General features: G+C 44.1%; 1 long non-coding RNA gene across 1 annotated transcript; it reads left to right on the top strand.

The window, feature by feature from the left end:
• Positions 1 to 9,906: 9,906 nt before the first annotated feature.
• LOC115177308 (uncharacterized) lies at positions 9,907 to 13,763 on the top strand. The gene is made up of 2 exons (XR_003872384.1): positions 9,907 to 10,306; positions 12,907 to 13,763. It is a non-coding gene; the product is annotated as an uncharacterized LOC115177308 (long non-coding RNA).
• The last annotated feature ends 3,513 nt before the right edge of the window (positions 13,764 to 17,276 follow it).

The raw sequence follows: 17,276 nt of genomic DNA on the forward strand, positions 1-17,276 counted from the left end.
TAAATATTTATTTCTTCAGCAATCTACGCACAATACCCGATAATGACAAAATAAATACCTTATTTATATAACAATTCAGACCCTTTGCTATGAGACTCGAAATTGAGCTCAGGTGCATCCTGTTTCCATTGATCATCCTTGAGATGTGTCTACAACTTGATTGGAGTTCACCTGTGGTAAATTCAATTGATTTGACATCATTTGGAAAGGCACACACCTGTCTATATAAGGTCCCACAGTTGACAGTGCATGTCAGAGCAAAGACCAAGCGATGAGGTCAAAGGAATTGTCCGCAGAGCGCTGAGACAGGACTGTGTCAGGCACAGATCTGGGCAAGGCTACCAAAACATTTCTGAAGCATTGAAGGTCCCAAAGAACATAGTGACCTCCATCATTCTTAAATGGAAGAAGTTTAGAACCACCAAGACTCTTCCTAGAGCTGGCCGCCCAGCTAAACTGAGCAATCGGGCCTTGGTCAGGGAGGTGACCAAGAGCTTCCGGGGCTGGGAGACTAGTCATGATCGAGGCAAAGAAGTACAGAGATCATAAAAACCTTTTAAAAGATCTGCTCTTGTGCAGAGCTCTCAAGAACTCAGACTGGGGTGAAGGTTCACCTTCCAACAGGACAAAGACCCTAAGCACACAGCCAAGACAACGCAGAAGTGGCTTCGGGACAGGTCTCTGAATGTCCTTGGGTGGCCCAGCCAGAGCTGAACCCGAACGAGCATCTCTGGAGATACCTGAAAATAGCTGTGCAGCAACGCTCCCCAGCCAACCTGACAGAGCTTGAGAGGATCTGCAGAGAAGAATGGGAGAAACTCCCAAATCAAGGTGTGCCAAGCTTGTAGCATTATACCCCAAAAGACACGAGGCTGTAATCGCTGCCAATGGTACTTCAACAAATTACTGAGTAAAGGGCCTGAATACTTATATAAATGTGATATATATATATGTTGTGGGGGTGCTTTGCTGCAGGAGGGACTGGTGCACTTCACAAAATAGATGGCATCATGAGGGAGGAAATTTGTGAATATATTGAAGCAACATCTCAAGACATCAGTCAGGAAGTTAAAGCTTGGTCGCAAATGGGTCTTCCAAATGGACAATGACCCCAAGCATACTTCCAAAGTTGTGGCAAAATGGCTTAAGGACAACAAAGTCAAGGTATTGAAGTGGCCATCACAAAGCCCTGACCTCAATCCCATAGAAAATGTGTGGGCAGAACTGAAAAAGCGTGTGCGAGCAAGGAGGCCTACAAACCTGACTCAGTTACACCAGCTCTGTCAGGAGGAATGGTCCAAGATACACCCGACTTATTGTGGGAAACTTGTGGAAGGCTACCCGAAACGTTTGACCCAAGTTAAACAATTTAAAGGCAATGCTACCAAATACTAATTGAGTGTATGTTAACTTCTGACCCACTGGGAATGTATTGAAAGAAATAAAAGCAGAAATAAATCATTCTTTCTACTATTATTCTGACATTTCACATTCTTAAAGAAAAGTGTTGATCCTAACTGTCTGTCACGTCCTGGCCAGTATAAGGGTTAATTGGTATTGTAGTTTGGTCAGGACGTGGCAGAGGGTATTTGTTTCATGTGGTTAGGGGTGGTGTTTTTTCTAAAAGGGCATTTGATTTAAGTATTCCGGGGTTTTTGGGCACTGTTCCTTGTTTACGTATTTCTATGTTGATCTAGTTAGTTGTATGTCTATGTTTGGTTAATTGGGGTGGACTTCCAATTGAAGGCAGCTGTGTGGTGTTGCCTTTGATTGGAAGTCCTATATTAGTTGGGTGTGTTTGTCTGTGTAATTGTGGGAGATTGTTTCTTGTTTAGCGTGAGTGAGCATAACAGGACTGTCTGTAAATCGTGAGTTTATTTTGTTATTTTTGTATGTTCGTTTTGAGTTTATTAAACGTTCAAAATGAACTATCTCAACTCTGCTGCATATTGGTCCTCATTTTCCGACGATGATTTCGCCATATCGTCTGACGACGAAGAAATCCCTGACAAAGTCAGGGAATTTTTACTAGAAGTAAATGTCAGGATTTGTGAAAAACTGAGTTTAAATTTATTTGTAAACTTCCGACTTCAACATTATATATATATATATATATATATATATATATATATATATATATATATATATATAGCCTATATATATAGTATTAAAAAAAAGTATATAAATAAAGGGAACACTTAAACAACACAATGTAACTCCAAGTCAATCACACTTCTGTGAAATCAAACTGTCCACTTAGGAAGCAACACTGATTGACAATAAATTTCACATGCTGTTGTGCAAATGGAATAGACAACAGGTGGAAATTATAGGCAATTAGCAAGACACCCCCAATAAAGGAGTGGTTCTGCAGGTGGTGACCACAGACCACTTCTCAGTTCCTATGCTTCCTGGCTGATGTTTTGGTCACTTTTGAATGCTGGCGGTGCTTTCACTCTAGTGGTAGCATGAGACGGAGTCTACAACCCACACAAGTGGCTCAGGTAGTGCAGCTCATCCAGAATGGCACATCAATGCGAGCTGTGGCAAGAAGGTTTCCTGTGTCTGTCAGCGTAGTGTCCAGAGCATGGAGGCACTACCAGGAGACAGGCCAGTACATCAGGAGACGTGGTGGAGGCCGTAGGAGGGCAACAACCCAGCAGCAGGACCGCTACCTCCGCCTTTGTGCAAGGAGGAGCAGGAGGAGCACTGCCAGAGCCCTGCAAAATGACCTCCAGCAGGCCACAAATGTGCATGTGTCTGCTCAAACGGTTAGAAACAGACTCCATGAGGGTGGTATGAGGGCCTGACGTCCACAGGTGGGGGCTGTGCTTACAGCCCAACACCGTGCAGGACGTTTGGCATTTGCCAGAGAACACCAAGATTGGCAAATTCGCCACTGGTGCCCTGTGCTCTTCACAGATGAAAGCAGGTTCACACTAAGCACATGTGACAGACGTGACAGAGTCTGCTGACGCCGTGGAGAACGTTCTGCTGCCTGCAACATCCTCCAGCATGACCGGTTTGGCGGTGGGTCAGTCATGGTGTGGGGTGGCATTTCTTTGGGGGGTCACGCAGCCCTCCATGTGCTCGCCAGAGGTAGCCTGACTGCCATTAGGTACCGAGATGAGATCCTCAGACCCCTTGTGAGACCATATGCTGGTGCGGTTGGCCCTGGGTTCCTACTAATGCAAGACAATGCTAGACCTCATGTGGCTGGAGTGTGTCAGCAGTTCCTGCAAGAGGAAGGCATTGATGCTATGGACTGGCCCGCCCGTTCCCCAGACCTGAATCCAATTGAGCACATCTGGGACATCATGTCTCGCTCCATCCACCAACGCCACGTTGCACCACAGACTGACCAGGAGTTGGCAGATGCTTTAGTCCAGGTCTGGGAGGAGATCCCTCAGGAGACCATCCGCCACCTCATCAGGAGCATGCCCAGGCATTGTAGGGAGGTCATACAGGCACGTGGAGGCCACACACACTACTGAGCCTCATTTTGACTTGTTTTAAGGACATTACATCAAAGTTGGATCAGCCTGTAGTGTGGTTTTCCACTTTAATTTTGAGTGTGACTCCAAATCCAGACCTCCGTGGGTTGATAAATTGGATTTCCATTGATTATTTTTGAGTGATTTTGTTGTCAGCACATTCAACTATGTAAAGAAAAAAGTATTTAATAAGATTATTTCATTCATTCAGATCTAGGATGTGTTATTTTAGTGTTCCCTTTATTTTTTTGAGCAGTATATATATATATATATATATATATATATATATATATATATATATATATATATATATATATACTTTTTTTTAATACATTTGCAAAAATTTCCAAAAATCTGTTTTTGCTTCATCATTATGGGTTATTGTGTGTAGATTGATGATGGAAAAAACGATTTTATAAATTTTTGAATTAGGCTGTAACGTAACAAAATGTGGAAAAAGTCAAGGGGTCTGAATACTTTCCGAAGGAACTGTATATTCACGCACGCACACACACGCACACACGCACGCACGCACGCACGCACGCACACACACACACACACACACACACAAAGACAAGCAAATAAATCATTATTTTGGGAGAGATAGTTAGCCTTTTAAAAGTGTATATGCATTGAACATGTGTACAGTACACACAATGCCATATAATAACAACATGGCTATAGAGCCCGCTTCCTCTTTATGTTTCTCTACAGTGTCTTAGACTCGTGCTCTGAGATGCTTCTTGTCACAACAGAGGGGTCGTACTCCAAGCTCCCTCTATCTCTACCATCTGAGAGGCAGGGAAGGTCAAGAGACAAGGTGTCCTCTGTAAGCCAGTCATTCAAGAGGCTTCCCTGTCATTTGTCAAACGTCCTACTGCGGTTCTTTATTCACACTGCAATAACTCTGCTTCAGGGTTGTAGCAAAACTTCAATGAATCATTGGAATCAATGTCACCCTCTAGGCTTCATTCATACTCACACACAAGTAACTAGTGTAGTGCACACTAATGCACACGCACTCACACACACATACACACACAAAAACAGACACAAAAAAACATGCACGCACTCACTCACACACACACACACACACACACACACTCACACACACATACACACACAAAAACATGCACATAAAAAAACACATGCACACACTCACTCACTCACACACACACACACACACACACACACACACACACACACACACACACACACACACACACACACACACACACACACACACACACACACACACACACACACACACACAAAAACACAAAAACACACACAAACACATGCTGGTCCTAACCTCAGGGCGGGCTTTTAATAGCTTCTACTTGTATTCACCACAATGCCATACACTATGTAATATTCCACTCTTACAGGAACGCGACAGAGACTATATTTATAAAAGTCCTGTAGTTGGGCTAGCTTGCAGTAACAGTGAAGGTGTGTTACACAACTGACTGACACCACAGGCCCTTGTGCTCAATTAGCTCCCAGTACATTATTGACGCCTTGCTAATTGTCAGCTGTTTGGTGTGCACTGACAACCTTACTGCCTTACCACAAGGATTGAGGGGGAGTGCTTTGTTACCTCACGGCCAATGACCACATCATGAGCACATGCAATCCCCACCATAATGCTATACAATATCAACTATTCATGTGATGTATCAGACTACTTGTTTTGAGTAAGAGGCAAATAACTAACACTTTATTTACCCTCTGTTTTCTATCCTCCAGCCTTCGTCATTTTATCAGTTTCCTTAACGTGCTCTCCTCCCCCCTCTCTCTCTCTGTCTCTCTCTCTCTCTCCCCCCCCCCCTCTCGCTGTTTCTGTCCTCCCCCTCGCTGTCTTTTTAAAAGCACTGTTTGAAATCCCCTCTTATCAAGTTCCACTGTGGCCGTAGAGAGTGGATCCGCCCCCTCCATTGATCACGCTATTTTAACCGCGTCGTTCAGGACCGGGAAAAAAATATCCGACCACAGGCCTTGACGTGCAACACGAAGCATTACATCCCAACGACCCCTGCTATCAATGCCAACAGAACAGGTAACCAACCCGGGTTGGTCGAGAACGCCACACGGCGTCACACAAACATCAAAATGCTGTTCAAAATGTGAAATGCACCGTTAATAAAAGGTGACTTGACTTAACGTCTAGGCATTACACGTTGGTCTCATCTGCGTTTGACTATTGAAGTGGATATTGATACAGGTCCGTATTGCTGTGTAAAATGAATAGACGCCTGTCATTGGTTATTGGGTGTGTGATTGCGTTGACAAGTCTTGCCTCAGATAGGGAATAAGGCAATTGATTGGGAAGTCCCAGGTTGCATCCTCCTCCGCTAATATAATCATGTGGTGTAATCATGTAATATCATGCTAATCCTATCTTGGATGAGAAAGTGGACTCCTGCGCAGCCAGCAGCCAACCCAGGAAGTGAACCCATTTCCTGTGGGGGCTGTGTTGTGTGTGTGTGTGTCTCTGGCAGTGCATTTTAAACAGCAGTGACTGCAGGAGGAGGAGGAGGAGGAGGGAGCCTGATGGATACAGCACACAGTGATGATGCTGCAGCACTGAGATTGTCTTCTTCAGCTCTCCTTCCTCCACCCGCCCCTCCTCTGCCTCTCTTCATCAGAATTATCACTGTCTGAAACCCACTCTCCCCGACATACCCGTGCACGTCAACTTGCATGCAGGCACACACTCACTCATGCAGATAGACACACATGCACGTACGCAGGCACACGCACACATGCACACACACACACACACAGACACTATACTCCCTTCATCAAAACCCCTGTAACCCCCCCCACCTCACTCACACATACAGTCCCAGTTGCCACACAAAGAAGAATGAGATCATTCAAAGCAAGAGAAACATGCACACAGACCAAGGTGCTGCGAGAACAAAGAACAATCAAAAAATAGTCCATGACGTGAATGAATGTGTTTTATACAGTAAGCTGCCAGGATGGCATGGACAAAAAAATACAACTAAGAGGATAATATGATTCCTGAGCTGAGGAGGTGAACTGCACATTGTCATCGTACCCTACCTTTACAACTTACTGAATACATTGTGTACATATCCTGTTTCGGATCACAGAGGCAGGAAGTACTTTCTCATTCTTTGCCATGCACGGTTTCTCTTTCAATGATGGCCTCATCATATGTAACTGAGGACACATTATATGGAGGAGAAAGGAAGGATACACTCTCTCCTCTCATCAGTGTCTTTTAAATACAGGGCTCCAGCAGGGTCATTTTTTAGCTGTTTGAATGCATTGAGAAAACTTTTATTTGTTGACAAATAGTTGAATAGACCATAGACAGCTTGTCGAACATCTCATTCCAAAATCATGGGCATTAATATGGAGTTGGTCCCCCCCCCCCCCTTTGCTGCTATAACAGCCTCCACTCTTCTGGGAAGACTTTCCACTTGATGTTGGAACATCGCTGCGGGGTCTTGCTTCCATTCAGCCGCAAGAGCATTAGTGAGGTCGGGCACTGATGTGGGGGATTAGGCCTGGCTCGCAGTCGGCGTTCCAATTCATCCCAAAAATGTTCGATGTGGTTGAGGTCAGGCCTCTGTGCAGGCCAGTCAAGTTCTTCCAAACTATTTCTACATGGAATTCACTTTGTGCAAGGGGGCATTGTCATGCTGAAACAGGCAAGGGCCTTCCCCAGCAACAGGTGTGGTTGAAATAGCCGAATCCACTAATTTGAATGTTTGTCCACATACTTTTGTATATATAGTGTATTTGATGCTATTCATAGTGACTAAATAATGCATAATATGCACTCATGCATTTAGGGGTATAGTAACTTTAAGATGATTGGGATATGAAGCTCAAAGAATGCTAACGTGGGGGATATTGAGTTGTATTGATTTTGAAATGATAAAAAGTTAGCTTTTAAGGATAGTGGCCAGGTAAACAAAACCAAAGCATGGATTAATGTCTTACCTTGTCCATAGACCTCTTACAGGGTAAGGAAGCCAATATTTTGTAAATTGGGTGAACTATCCCTTGAATCATGTTGAATAGACATTTCTACCAACACTGTGTGTGGGTGTGTCTCTGTGCCTGTGTGAGTGACAGCTCAGCTAGTGAAATGTTCTGATCATCAAGCTCATTTGGCATGAGCACACTCCAATACAAGACTATTGTATTAAAATGTCACTGAAGCTAGTTGGTTGCACTTTCTGCTGCTTAGGGTGATCAGTGACACCAACACCATCATCCCGGACACCCTGGACTCACTCTAATTCGCATTCCGCCCAACAGATCCACAGATGACGAAATCTCTATTGCACTTCACACTGCCCTCTCCCACCTGGACAAGAGGAGCAGCCATGTGAGAATGCTGTTCATTGACTACAGCTCAGCATTCAACACCATAGTGCCCTCCACACTCATCACTAAGCTAAGGACATTGGGACTTAACATCTCCCTCTGCAACTGGATCCTGGACTTCCTAACTAGGCAAGTCAGTCAAGAACAAATTCTTATTTAAAATGACGGCCTACACCGGCCAAACCCGGACGACGGTGGGCCAATTGTGCGCCGCCTTATGGGGCTCCCAAATCACAGCCGGTTGTGATACAGCCTGGATTGGAACCAGGGTGTCTGTAGTGACGCCTCTAGCACTGAGATGCAGTGCCTTAGACCTCTGCGCCATGCTGACCCTCAACATGGGGTCCCCTCAGGGGTGCGTGCTTAGTCCCTTCCTGTACCCCTTGTTCACCCACAACTGCGTGGCCACTTAAGACTCCAACACCATCATTACGTTTGCTGATGACACTACGGTGGTAGACCTGATCAGAGCTGATCAGCCTACAGTATAGGGAGGTCAGAAACAACAACCTCTCCCTCAACGTCAGCAAGACAAAGGAGCTGATCGTGGGCTACAGGAAACGGAGGGCCGAGTACACCCCCCTTCACATCGACGGGGCTGTAGTGGAACGGGTCGAGAGCTTCAAGTTCCTCTGTGTCCACATCACTAAGGACCTATCGTGGTCCACACACACCAACACTGTCGTGAAGTAAAGGCAGAACAATGCCTCTTCGCCTTCAGGATGCTGAAAATATTTGGCATGCACCTGTAGAAAAATTTCTACACGTGCACCGTTGAGAGCATCCTGACTGGCTGCATCACTACTTGGCATCCGACCACAAGGTGCTACAGAGTGTAGTGTGTACGGCACAGTACATCACTGGGGCCAAGCTCCCTGCCATACAGGACCTCTATACCAGGCAGTGTCCGAGGAATGCCTTAAAAATTGTCAAAGACTCCAGCCACCCAAGTCATAGATTGTTCTCTCTGTTACCGCACGGCAAGTGGTACCGATGCACCAAGCCTGGAACCAACAGGACCCTGAACAGCTTCTACCCACAAGCCATAATCCATAAGACTGCTAAATAGTTATTACACGTAAATAGCTAGTCACTCTATTCCTAGTTATATGAGTTGTACATATCAACCTCAATTACCTCATACCCCTGCAGATCGACTCGGTACTGGTACCCCGTATATATAGCCAAGTTATCGTTACTCATTGTGTATTTATTATTATATGTTATTACTTTTCTATTATTTCTCTATTTTCTTTCTCTCTGCATTGTTGGGAATAAGTAAGCATGTCACTGTGCATTTCACTGTTAGTCTACACTGTTAGTCTACACCTGTTGTTTAAGAAGCACGTGACAAATAACGTTTGATTCGATTTTTGATCTGATTTGATCATCTTTTACTCGACCATCTCGGCAGCTCCTTGCCCTGAAGCTCTCGATGCACACCATTGTCCGGCATTAGGGTTCCATTAGCCCTATTGACTGGGCTCTCCAGCCAGCACATTGCTGTCTGAGATATCCTCAGTAGACACATAACGCAACCTAAGCACTCCTTCTTTAACATAAATGTGTCCCAAAATAATGTAAATCCAATGCCTTGCTTGTAGGTGACTATAGAATTGAAGTTTCAAAGTACAATTATATTGCAAGACCAGTATAACACATACTATGAAATTCACAGGCTCAATATAGATCTATTGCTTATCTCTTTGTCTCTTCACTCATCTTGATCACACTAATTACGTCTAAGTAAGTACTGTGTGTGTGTGTGTGTGTGTGTGTGTGTGTGCGCGTGCGCGTGCGTGTGCACACGCGTTTGTGTTCGCGCATGTGTGTGTGCACGCGTGTGTGTGTGTGTGTGTGTGTGTGTGGGTGTGTGTGTGTGTGTGTGTGTCAGAGACAGCTGTTGTTTGTGTAGGGCTGAGTGCTCAACTCGTCTTGTAATTAGACAAACGCTTCAGTTTAGTGAGTTTGACAAAAACATAGAGGAACTGGAATCCCCAATCTCCTATTCCTCAACACTCTACCCCTCCCCCAAACGGACACATGCACACACAAAAGAACTCACTCCCTCCAGACAATAACAGCTGAAGCCAACAGAAGCCCAGCTGACTTTGAGATATATAATACCATCCGACAGGTGAATGAGAAAATGTTTCTAGCTTTAGGAGTGAGATACGAGCACATCTCAGAATTTAGCGACTTAATCTACAACGTTATGTGATACGCATTCATGATCAAAAGACTCTTTTTTTTTCTCACATATTTTTGGGAAACCTGTTGCCTTCTTCACAGGACTGAGTCTATTTCACGTTAGGGCAACTCAATTTGTTGTAGTCGAAGCAGCAATCGCCTGAAGTGCGAGAGGCTCAGACGGAAGTATTTCAGAAAAAGCAAGAGAGAAAGAAAGAAGAAGAAAAAAAGAACAGCGCCAACATCAGAAGGTAAAGGAGGAAATCATGGAGCTACTGCTTTTTGTGAGAGGGGGGGGGATGGGCGGTTTTAGATTCTCCCTCCTCCCTCTTCCTCTGTTTTCTCCTCTCATCTTTGTTCGAGTGCTTGACGAAAAACAGCCTCTACACCCTGAAATACAATAAACAAGTGAAGAACGACACACCTCAAACTTCAACAGGAAAGAAAACAAAGTAAACGCACTCTGTCGAAGTATTTGTGTCAGCGTGTCGTTATAGGATATGTTATGGCGTCAATAGGCACCTTTGGTTATATTTAGAGGACATTTCAAAGCATGGGACAGTGAAATGGTTTTATACTCATTTTTATGAAAGGAAAGGCATATTAACAATAGGATGCAACACAGTTGGCACACAACGGATATTGGAAATGACATGTTCTTTTAAAAACCGTTTATGCTTTTACAGTTCACTCACTCACTGTGCACGTCGATCATCATCATCATCACCACCGCCTCCCATCACCCGTGGTCAGTCCTATGATATGCTTTGAGACAGTCCCTTACAAAGGAACGATCACATCCTCTGGTTTATAATAAGTCCTTATCTAACGAGGAGGGATTGGTCACAGCAGGGTGTCTCATCCTCCTTCTCTCTGGGCTGGGGACACACAACAATAGCCTCGCTCTGGGTCTTGTCTGCTCTGTCTCAAAACCTCCCTCCCGTCTTCCAAGAACTGCCCCGCATGCCTGTCATCTGTAAATCACTTTTAGAATTATGACACGGACCTCTTCATTGGAGGCAGGAGTTTTCCCAAAGCGTGTAGCAAACTTCATTCATAATAGGAGTCATATTAAATATTGATGGTACTCAATCTTTTATTTTATTTAACGAGGCAAGCCAGTTAACAACCAATTCTTATTTACAATGACGGCTTAGGAACAATGGGTTAACTGCCTTGTTCAGGGGCAGAACGACAGATTTTTGCCTTGTCAGCTCAGGGATTCGATCTAGCAACCTTTCGATTAGTGGCCCAACACTCTAACCACTTGGCTACCTGGAGATCTAGCCTAACTCAGCGAGAGCTTATTCAAAGTAGATAACATGTTTACGTGTAGCCTAAACATGTTGTCAATGATAACCAAACTCATTTTGATCTTAGCTAAACACCAATCAATGTGGTTTCCTAACCATATTTTTTATTTTAACCAGATAATAAAAACAGTACTTCTGTGAAAATGCACAGAAGCTGTGAAATAATTAGAGACCAGAGAGTTTAGTGGATTAAAATCCAAAACAAAGGCGTCTTGTCAACAGAATAATCCCACAGGAATATTTCTGTTGTAGAATTGGAATTACTGGAGGCTTTCAGTCATGTGATGTCTTATCAAACTGGGTTCATGGCATGTTTTCACTTGGTGTGTTGAACCATGACATGTTTGGGCTCTGAATACAACCAAGGCGATTGCCAAATGGAGAATAGAAATTTGCAATATGTCACGTTATCATCATAATGATAATATTAATCAATATTCAACATGTTTTACAATCTTGTGTTTGAATTGTAAGAATTACGACATTTGATTGTATGACTCCTTATTTTAGTTAAAGAAATGTCTTTGGATACGTTGATTTAATCTTCCATCAACACAAACAACAGTCATAAATCAGTCAGAATTGTACTTTTCCATTGCATACAGGTAGCTGTTTAGCACTTAGTTAGTTTATGAAAGCACAGAGAGAGAGGGGGAGGTGGGGAGAGAGAGAGAGAGAGAGAGAGAGAGAGAGAGAGAGAGAGAGAGAGAGAGAGAGAGAGAGAGAGTAAATGTAAATGTAAATGAGAGAGAGAGAGAGAGAGAGAGAGATAAAGAGGGAGAGAAAGAAATAGAGAGGGAGGGAGAGAAAGAAATAGAGAGAGGGAGAGGGAGAGAGAGACAAAGGAATAGAGAGAGGAGAGGGAGAGGGAGAGGAAGAGAGAGGGAGAGAGAGAGGAAGAGAGAGAGAGGGAGAGGGAGAGAAAGGAATAGAGAGAGGGAGAGAAAGAGGAGGAGGGGCAAAAAGACCCCTATACGTATTTACTCGATACCCACACTGCGTATTGACACTGTTCACACTCCAAGGCACAAACTGAACTGAACCTTCTGTATAGGAAGAGCGCTACTTCTGCTGCTACAGATGTGACCTTTGAAACTGATACAACTGTCATGCAACAGCCCCGTGCTTTCGTGATTTACCTTAAAATACAGTCTCATGCAATATTAACGAGGTATACTTTGTCGAAGGATAGATCATTTATTCCCTCCCTACTGCCTGCTTCCAACATCCCCACTAACCCAGCGCTCACGCTCAAATCCCTTATAGAAAACAGGGCTGGGAGAACCTATGTGAGGAGGGAGTGGAGGTGTTCTCTCTCACTCCACACTACCACCACTCCACTACCGTTCTATTGAAATGATGTATTTCTCTTTACCCCGGGCTTCAAAGTTTATTCACTGCTGGTCTCTCACGGCTCCGGCTAGTTTGCTTTTCGCTCTCTTTCTTCTCTCCCCCACCTCTGCTCTCCCGTGTCTTTTGTATGAGACCATTGCATCATCCCCATTGTCATGTTAATGACCTGTTTGTTCTCTTTGCAGAGGCCTTACCATCCATCAAAGCGTCTTCCAGCTTTTCATCTCGCCCAGACTATCTATACCTGTAATTAGGTTTGGGTGAGGGAGAAGATGGATTTGGTTTGCAGCACCATGCAGAGAAAAACAAGACATCAGGAAGTCCTTACCGCTGTTCTGGGACCAGCCCTTAATGGATGTCTAATTGACCTGGTCTGTCATGTGGCCATGGCTTCATGTGGTCGGGGGGCAATTATCTGTATGTGTCATCCTGAGAGGATTAGCATTAGTAGTGCTTGTTTCTGTCTGTCTGTCTGTCTGTCTGTCTGTCTGTCTGTCTGTCTGTCTGTCTGTCTGTCTGTCTGTCTGTCTGTCTGTCTGTCTGTCTGTCTGTGGGTGAGGGGTGGCTGCATGGGGTTGCTATAATTGCCTTCCAGATGAGATGTGATCAGGCTTGCAGATTTACAGCATTTTAATTTGTACAACATAGAAATAGGTGAACAAATAAAAGAGGGCAAACACATTCTTGGCCTACACAAATGCATACATGGGCATACAACACAGTATCTGAAAGAGGACCGTTAAAATCTATTATCCAAGTGGTCTATAAAAGAGAGGAGTGAATCCAGCATCTCTTTTATTTACTTCCTGTCTCTGGTGCAGCTGTACTGCACATCGCTTCAGTGACCTTCAGGATGATATGAAAACGAAGGATGATGCCTCCGGTGTGTTACTGGTGTGTCTCCCAAGATGGACAGCCGAGCATTATTGATCACAAAACACTTCAACAGTGCTATATACTGTGTCGCCTATGGAAGCACATTTGAGAGAACACGTTATAGCAATTCCCGTTTTTCTGCTATAAAATTTCTGATGAAATGGTGTTAATTGGTTGCGTCGGTTTGTTTGTTCGTTGTTATCTCTCTTCCCCACTGTCTCTCTCCCGACCCCTTCTCGTTTGGAAACCCACAGGGAGGCTGGATGGTAGAACTGCAGTGACAACTCCCTTACCTCTCCTCTCTGTTCTGTTGTTCACAAGGCGACGGTCCCTTCCATAACAACTCCACCTCATCTACATTGAAAAAGAGACCATTTCCTTTCTACTTGCTTGTTTTCCTCTACTGGCTATGTTCAACATGCAGTCATAGTCTGAAGCTCATTGCAAGCATTTGGAAGCATGGTGAAAGAGCCCAAGTAGTTTGTAATTTCAGTCTATTTGTCAAATAAATCCACATTTTTCTACAAGAGAGAGCAATGCAAGGCCCTTTTCATGTATTATGAAACCTATTCACCTATTGGCAGATGTGTCACTTATTCAAGGCAGTTAGAGCAGACCTTTAATGACACATACAAATGGACTCTATACACCCTGCTATGCAAGCTGGCAGACACTATTTGATATCAGCCAAATAAGAGAAAAGAAATGAAAAAACAAGACGTGTGTGTCCATGTGTGTGTGTGAGAGAGAGAGAGAGAGATAGGGGGAGAGAGAGAGAGAGAGAGAGAGAGGAAGAGAGAAAGAACGAAAGACAGAAAGAGCGATAGAGAGGTCTATGTTGTCAGACACAGGAAAGGGCTTCCAAGGGTCATGTAAAATAGATATCTCGTGCATTGACTCACAAGTTGCTGCATATTAAGTGAAATAACCTAACTTAATATGAATTCAAAAATACAAGACAATGTAGAAATAAAAAATAAAACAAGCAACATTGATTCTAACAGCGAACACATTGATTCCTTTTGTTTAGTTGACCTATTATCTAATATTTTACCTAATACCTACATTTATCAGCCTACATATATCAATTCAATTTAAATTCCAGATAAATAACTATTTATTGATTGCAATAATATTGGTAATCATACATGCCCTGTGAGAAAATGTGATGCGTATTTGGAACTTCCAGTTCACAGTAATGCACTCAAGAATCCCTGAGTTTAATTACTATTTTTCCAGAAAGAATTTCAATTGTACCATTTTACAGGGGAGATAGATAGAGACGCCGAGAGGCGCTGAGAGCGTATGGCTGTGCTTCCTCTGTCCCCTGTCGAGGGGCCACAGGGGAGGAATGCCCATAGCGAGAACTGAGCCACCCTGTCAAATGTTATTTCCATGATGCCTAAGAATGATTGGGTTCATAGATCCAGTTGCCCCTCTCTGACAGCAGAGAGGACACATCACCGTGGTTACCACACCTGGGACATGATGTATGGGCAGGATGGGAAACGTAGTCAGTTCAAGGTCATACCAGAGGTCGTCGACTCATCTCTATACCTGTCACACATCACGTATAATCCATATAATTATGCCAAGTCTCACTAATGGACAAAACACAGAGTAGGTATGATAATATATATTTGTACATTTTTTATTACCCCGTTTTCTCCCCAATTTCGTGATATCCAATTGGTAGTTACAGTCTTGTCTCATCGCTGCAACTCCCGTACGGACTCGGGAGAGGCGAAGGTCGAGAGCCATGCGTCCTCCGAAACACAACCCATCCAAGCCTCACTGCTTCTTGATACAATGCCCACTTAACCCGAAAGCCAGCCGCACCAATGTGTCGGAGGAAACACCGTACACCTGGTGACCGTGTCAGTGTGCACTGCGCCCGGCCCGCCACGGGAGTCGCTAGTGCGCGATGGGACAAGGACATCCCTGCCGGCCAAACCCTCCCCTCCCCAAATTGTACGTCGCCCCATGGGTCTACCTGGTCGCGGCCGGCTGCGACAGAGCCTGGACTCGAACCCAGAGGTTTGATAATAATTAAATTAAATTTGTTTTGTAAACATCTTTCTTTTTTATGTGCTGGCAGATGTATTTATGTGTGTGGGAAAAGGCTAATGTGATAATGACATGTTTGTTAATAAAGGAAATATGTTATTCTCCATCTCAGGAGATTACGTGTTGTTTAAATGCCTACGAAGATGAATAATACCCCCTCAGCAAACAAGATTCATTTTGACCAAACTCATCTTTCTGTTTTCTTATTATTTACATAACTCATGGATATTCAGGTCATCACAACATTATGTAGGCCATTACTGCTCTTTCTGGTGTTAGCCTAAACAGTAGCTGTGCATGGGTAAAGCCAGGGGGGAAATATACATTTTACGTTGTTTGCTCTATAGCTTGTTAATTCGTATGTCTTGCGACCGTGATATACAGGCCTAAATGTCGAGACAATGAGAAGATACAGTAGCAGAATAAATTCAGCCACATCTTTGCTTCATCACAAAACCTGGAGAGCAACATCTGTCTAGTGAAATCCACAAAGCATTTTACATGTAACAAACAGTTACATGACCTACAGCATAGTCAAGCAAGTTAATGTTCCCGACATTTTCAGACTACTTAAAAACGATTGATTTAGAACAACAGAGAGTTGCCACAAGAAAACAGGAGCTGTCTCCACTATTCCAGCCCCACTTCAACTTCAACATTTCAACATCATCAAATCACCTACGCTTAGTCTAATACACTGACAAAACTAAAAGATACCAAAAACAATTTAGTCCAATCAACAAGACGATCCGGCTGTGTGTTTTTTATTTTATTACCTTTATTTAACTAGGCAAGAGTTTGTGTGTGTGTGTGTGTGTGTGTGTCCCTACTCAAATTTGTCTGTCCAGACAAATTTGTCAACATCCTTTGCCAGTTCCATAATGGGATGATGGCTCGGTGGCCGCAGGAGTCAATGCCCTTTTGAGTAAGCATCGGAGGCAGGGCTGTGTGCTGGCACCTGTACCATTTAAAATCTTCCTCCTATGTGTCACCCAGCTTCCCCACAAGGATCTTGGGGACAGCAGTGGGGTTGCGGTGGACATCAAGCTGGATGGAAACCTATTCAACATCAGGAGGCTCCAAGAAACCACCAAGGATTTGGCGGAGCGGGTTCTTGAGCTGCAGTATTCCGATGTCTATGCTCTTGTGGCCCACACTCCAGAAGACCTTCAGTCCGTCCTTGTAGTGGCTGTGAGGGTCTATAGTGGGATGGGACTGTCTGTCAACACCCCCAAGACAGAGGTAGTCTGCCAATGGAGATCCAGCCCTCCACCCATCATGCCTGTCTTCCCCATTGAACACAAATCACTGGCAATAGTCCCATCATTCAAATACCTTGGCAGCAGAAATACTTGCTAAGGCTAACTGTAAGAGTATGGAGGCCATGGTCACCCAACACCAACTGTAAGATTATGGAGGCCATGGTCACACAACACCAACTGTAAGAGTATGGAGGCCATGGTCACCCAACACCAAGTGTAAGAGTATGGAGGCCATGGTCACCCAGCACCAACTGTAAGAGTATGGAGGCCATGGTCACCCAACACCAACTGCGCTGGCTTGGGCATGTCATTAGAATGTCTCAGGAGCACTTGCAGCGGAAGATCCTGTA

The sequence above is a fragment of the Salmo trutta genome, chromosome 37, assembly GCF_901001165.1.
Source record: "Salmo trutta chromosome 37, fSalTru1.1, whole genome shotgun sequence".
NCBI classification, from domain to species: Eukaryota; Metazoa; Chordata; class Actinopteri; order Salmoniformes; family Salmonidae; genus Salmo; species Salmo trutta.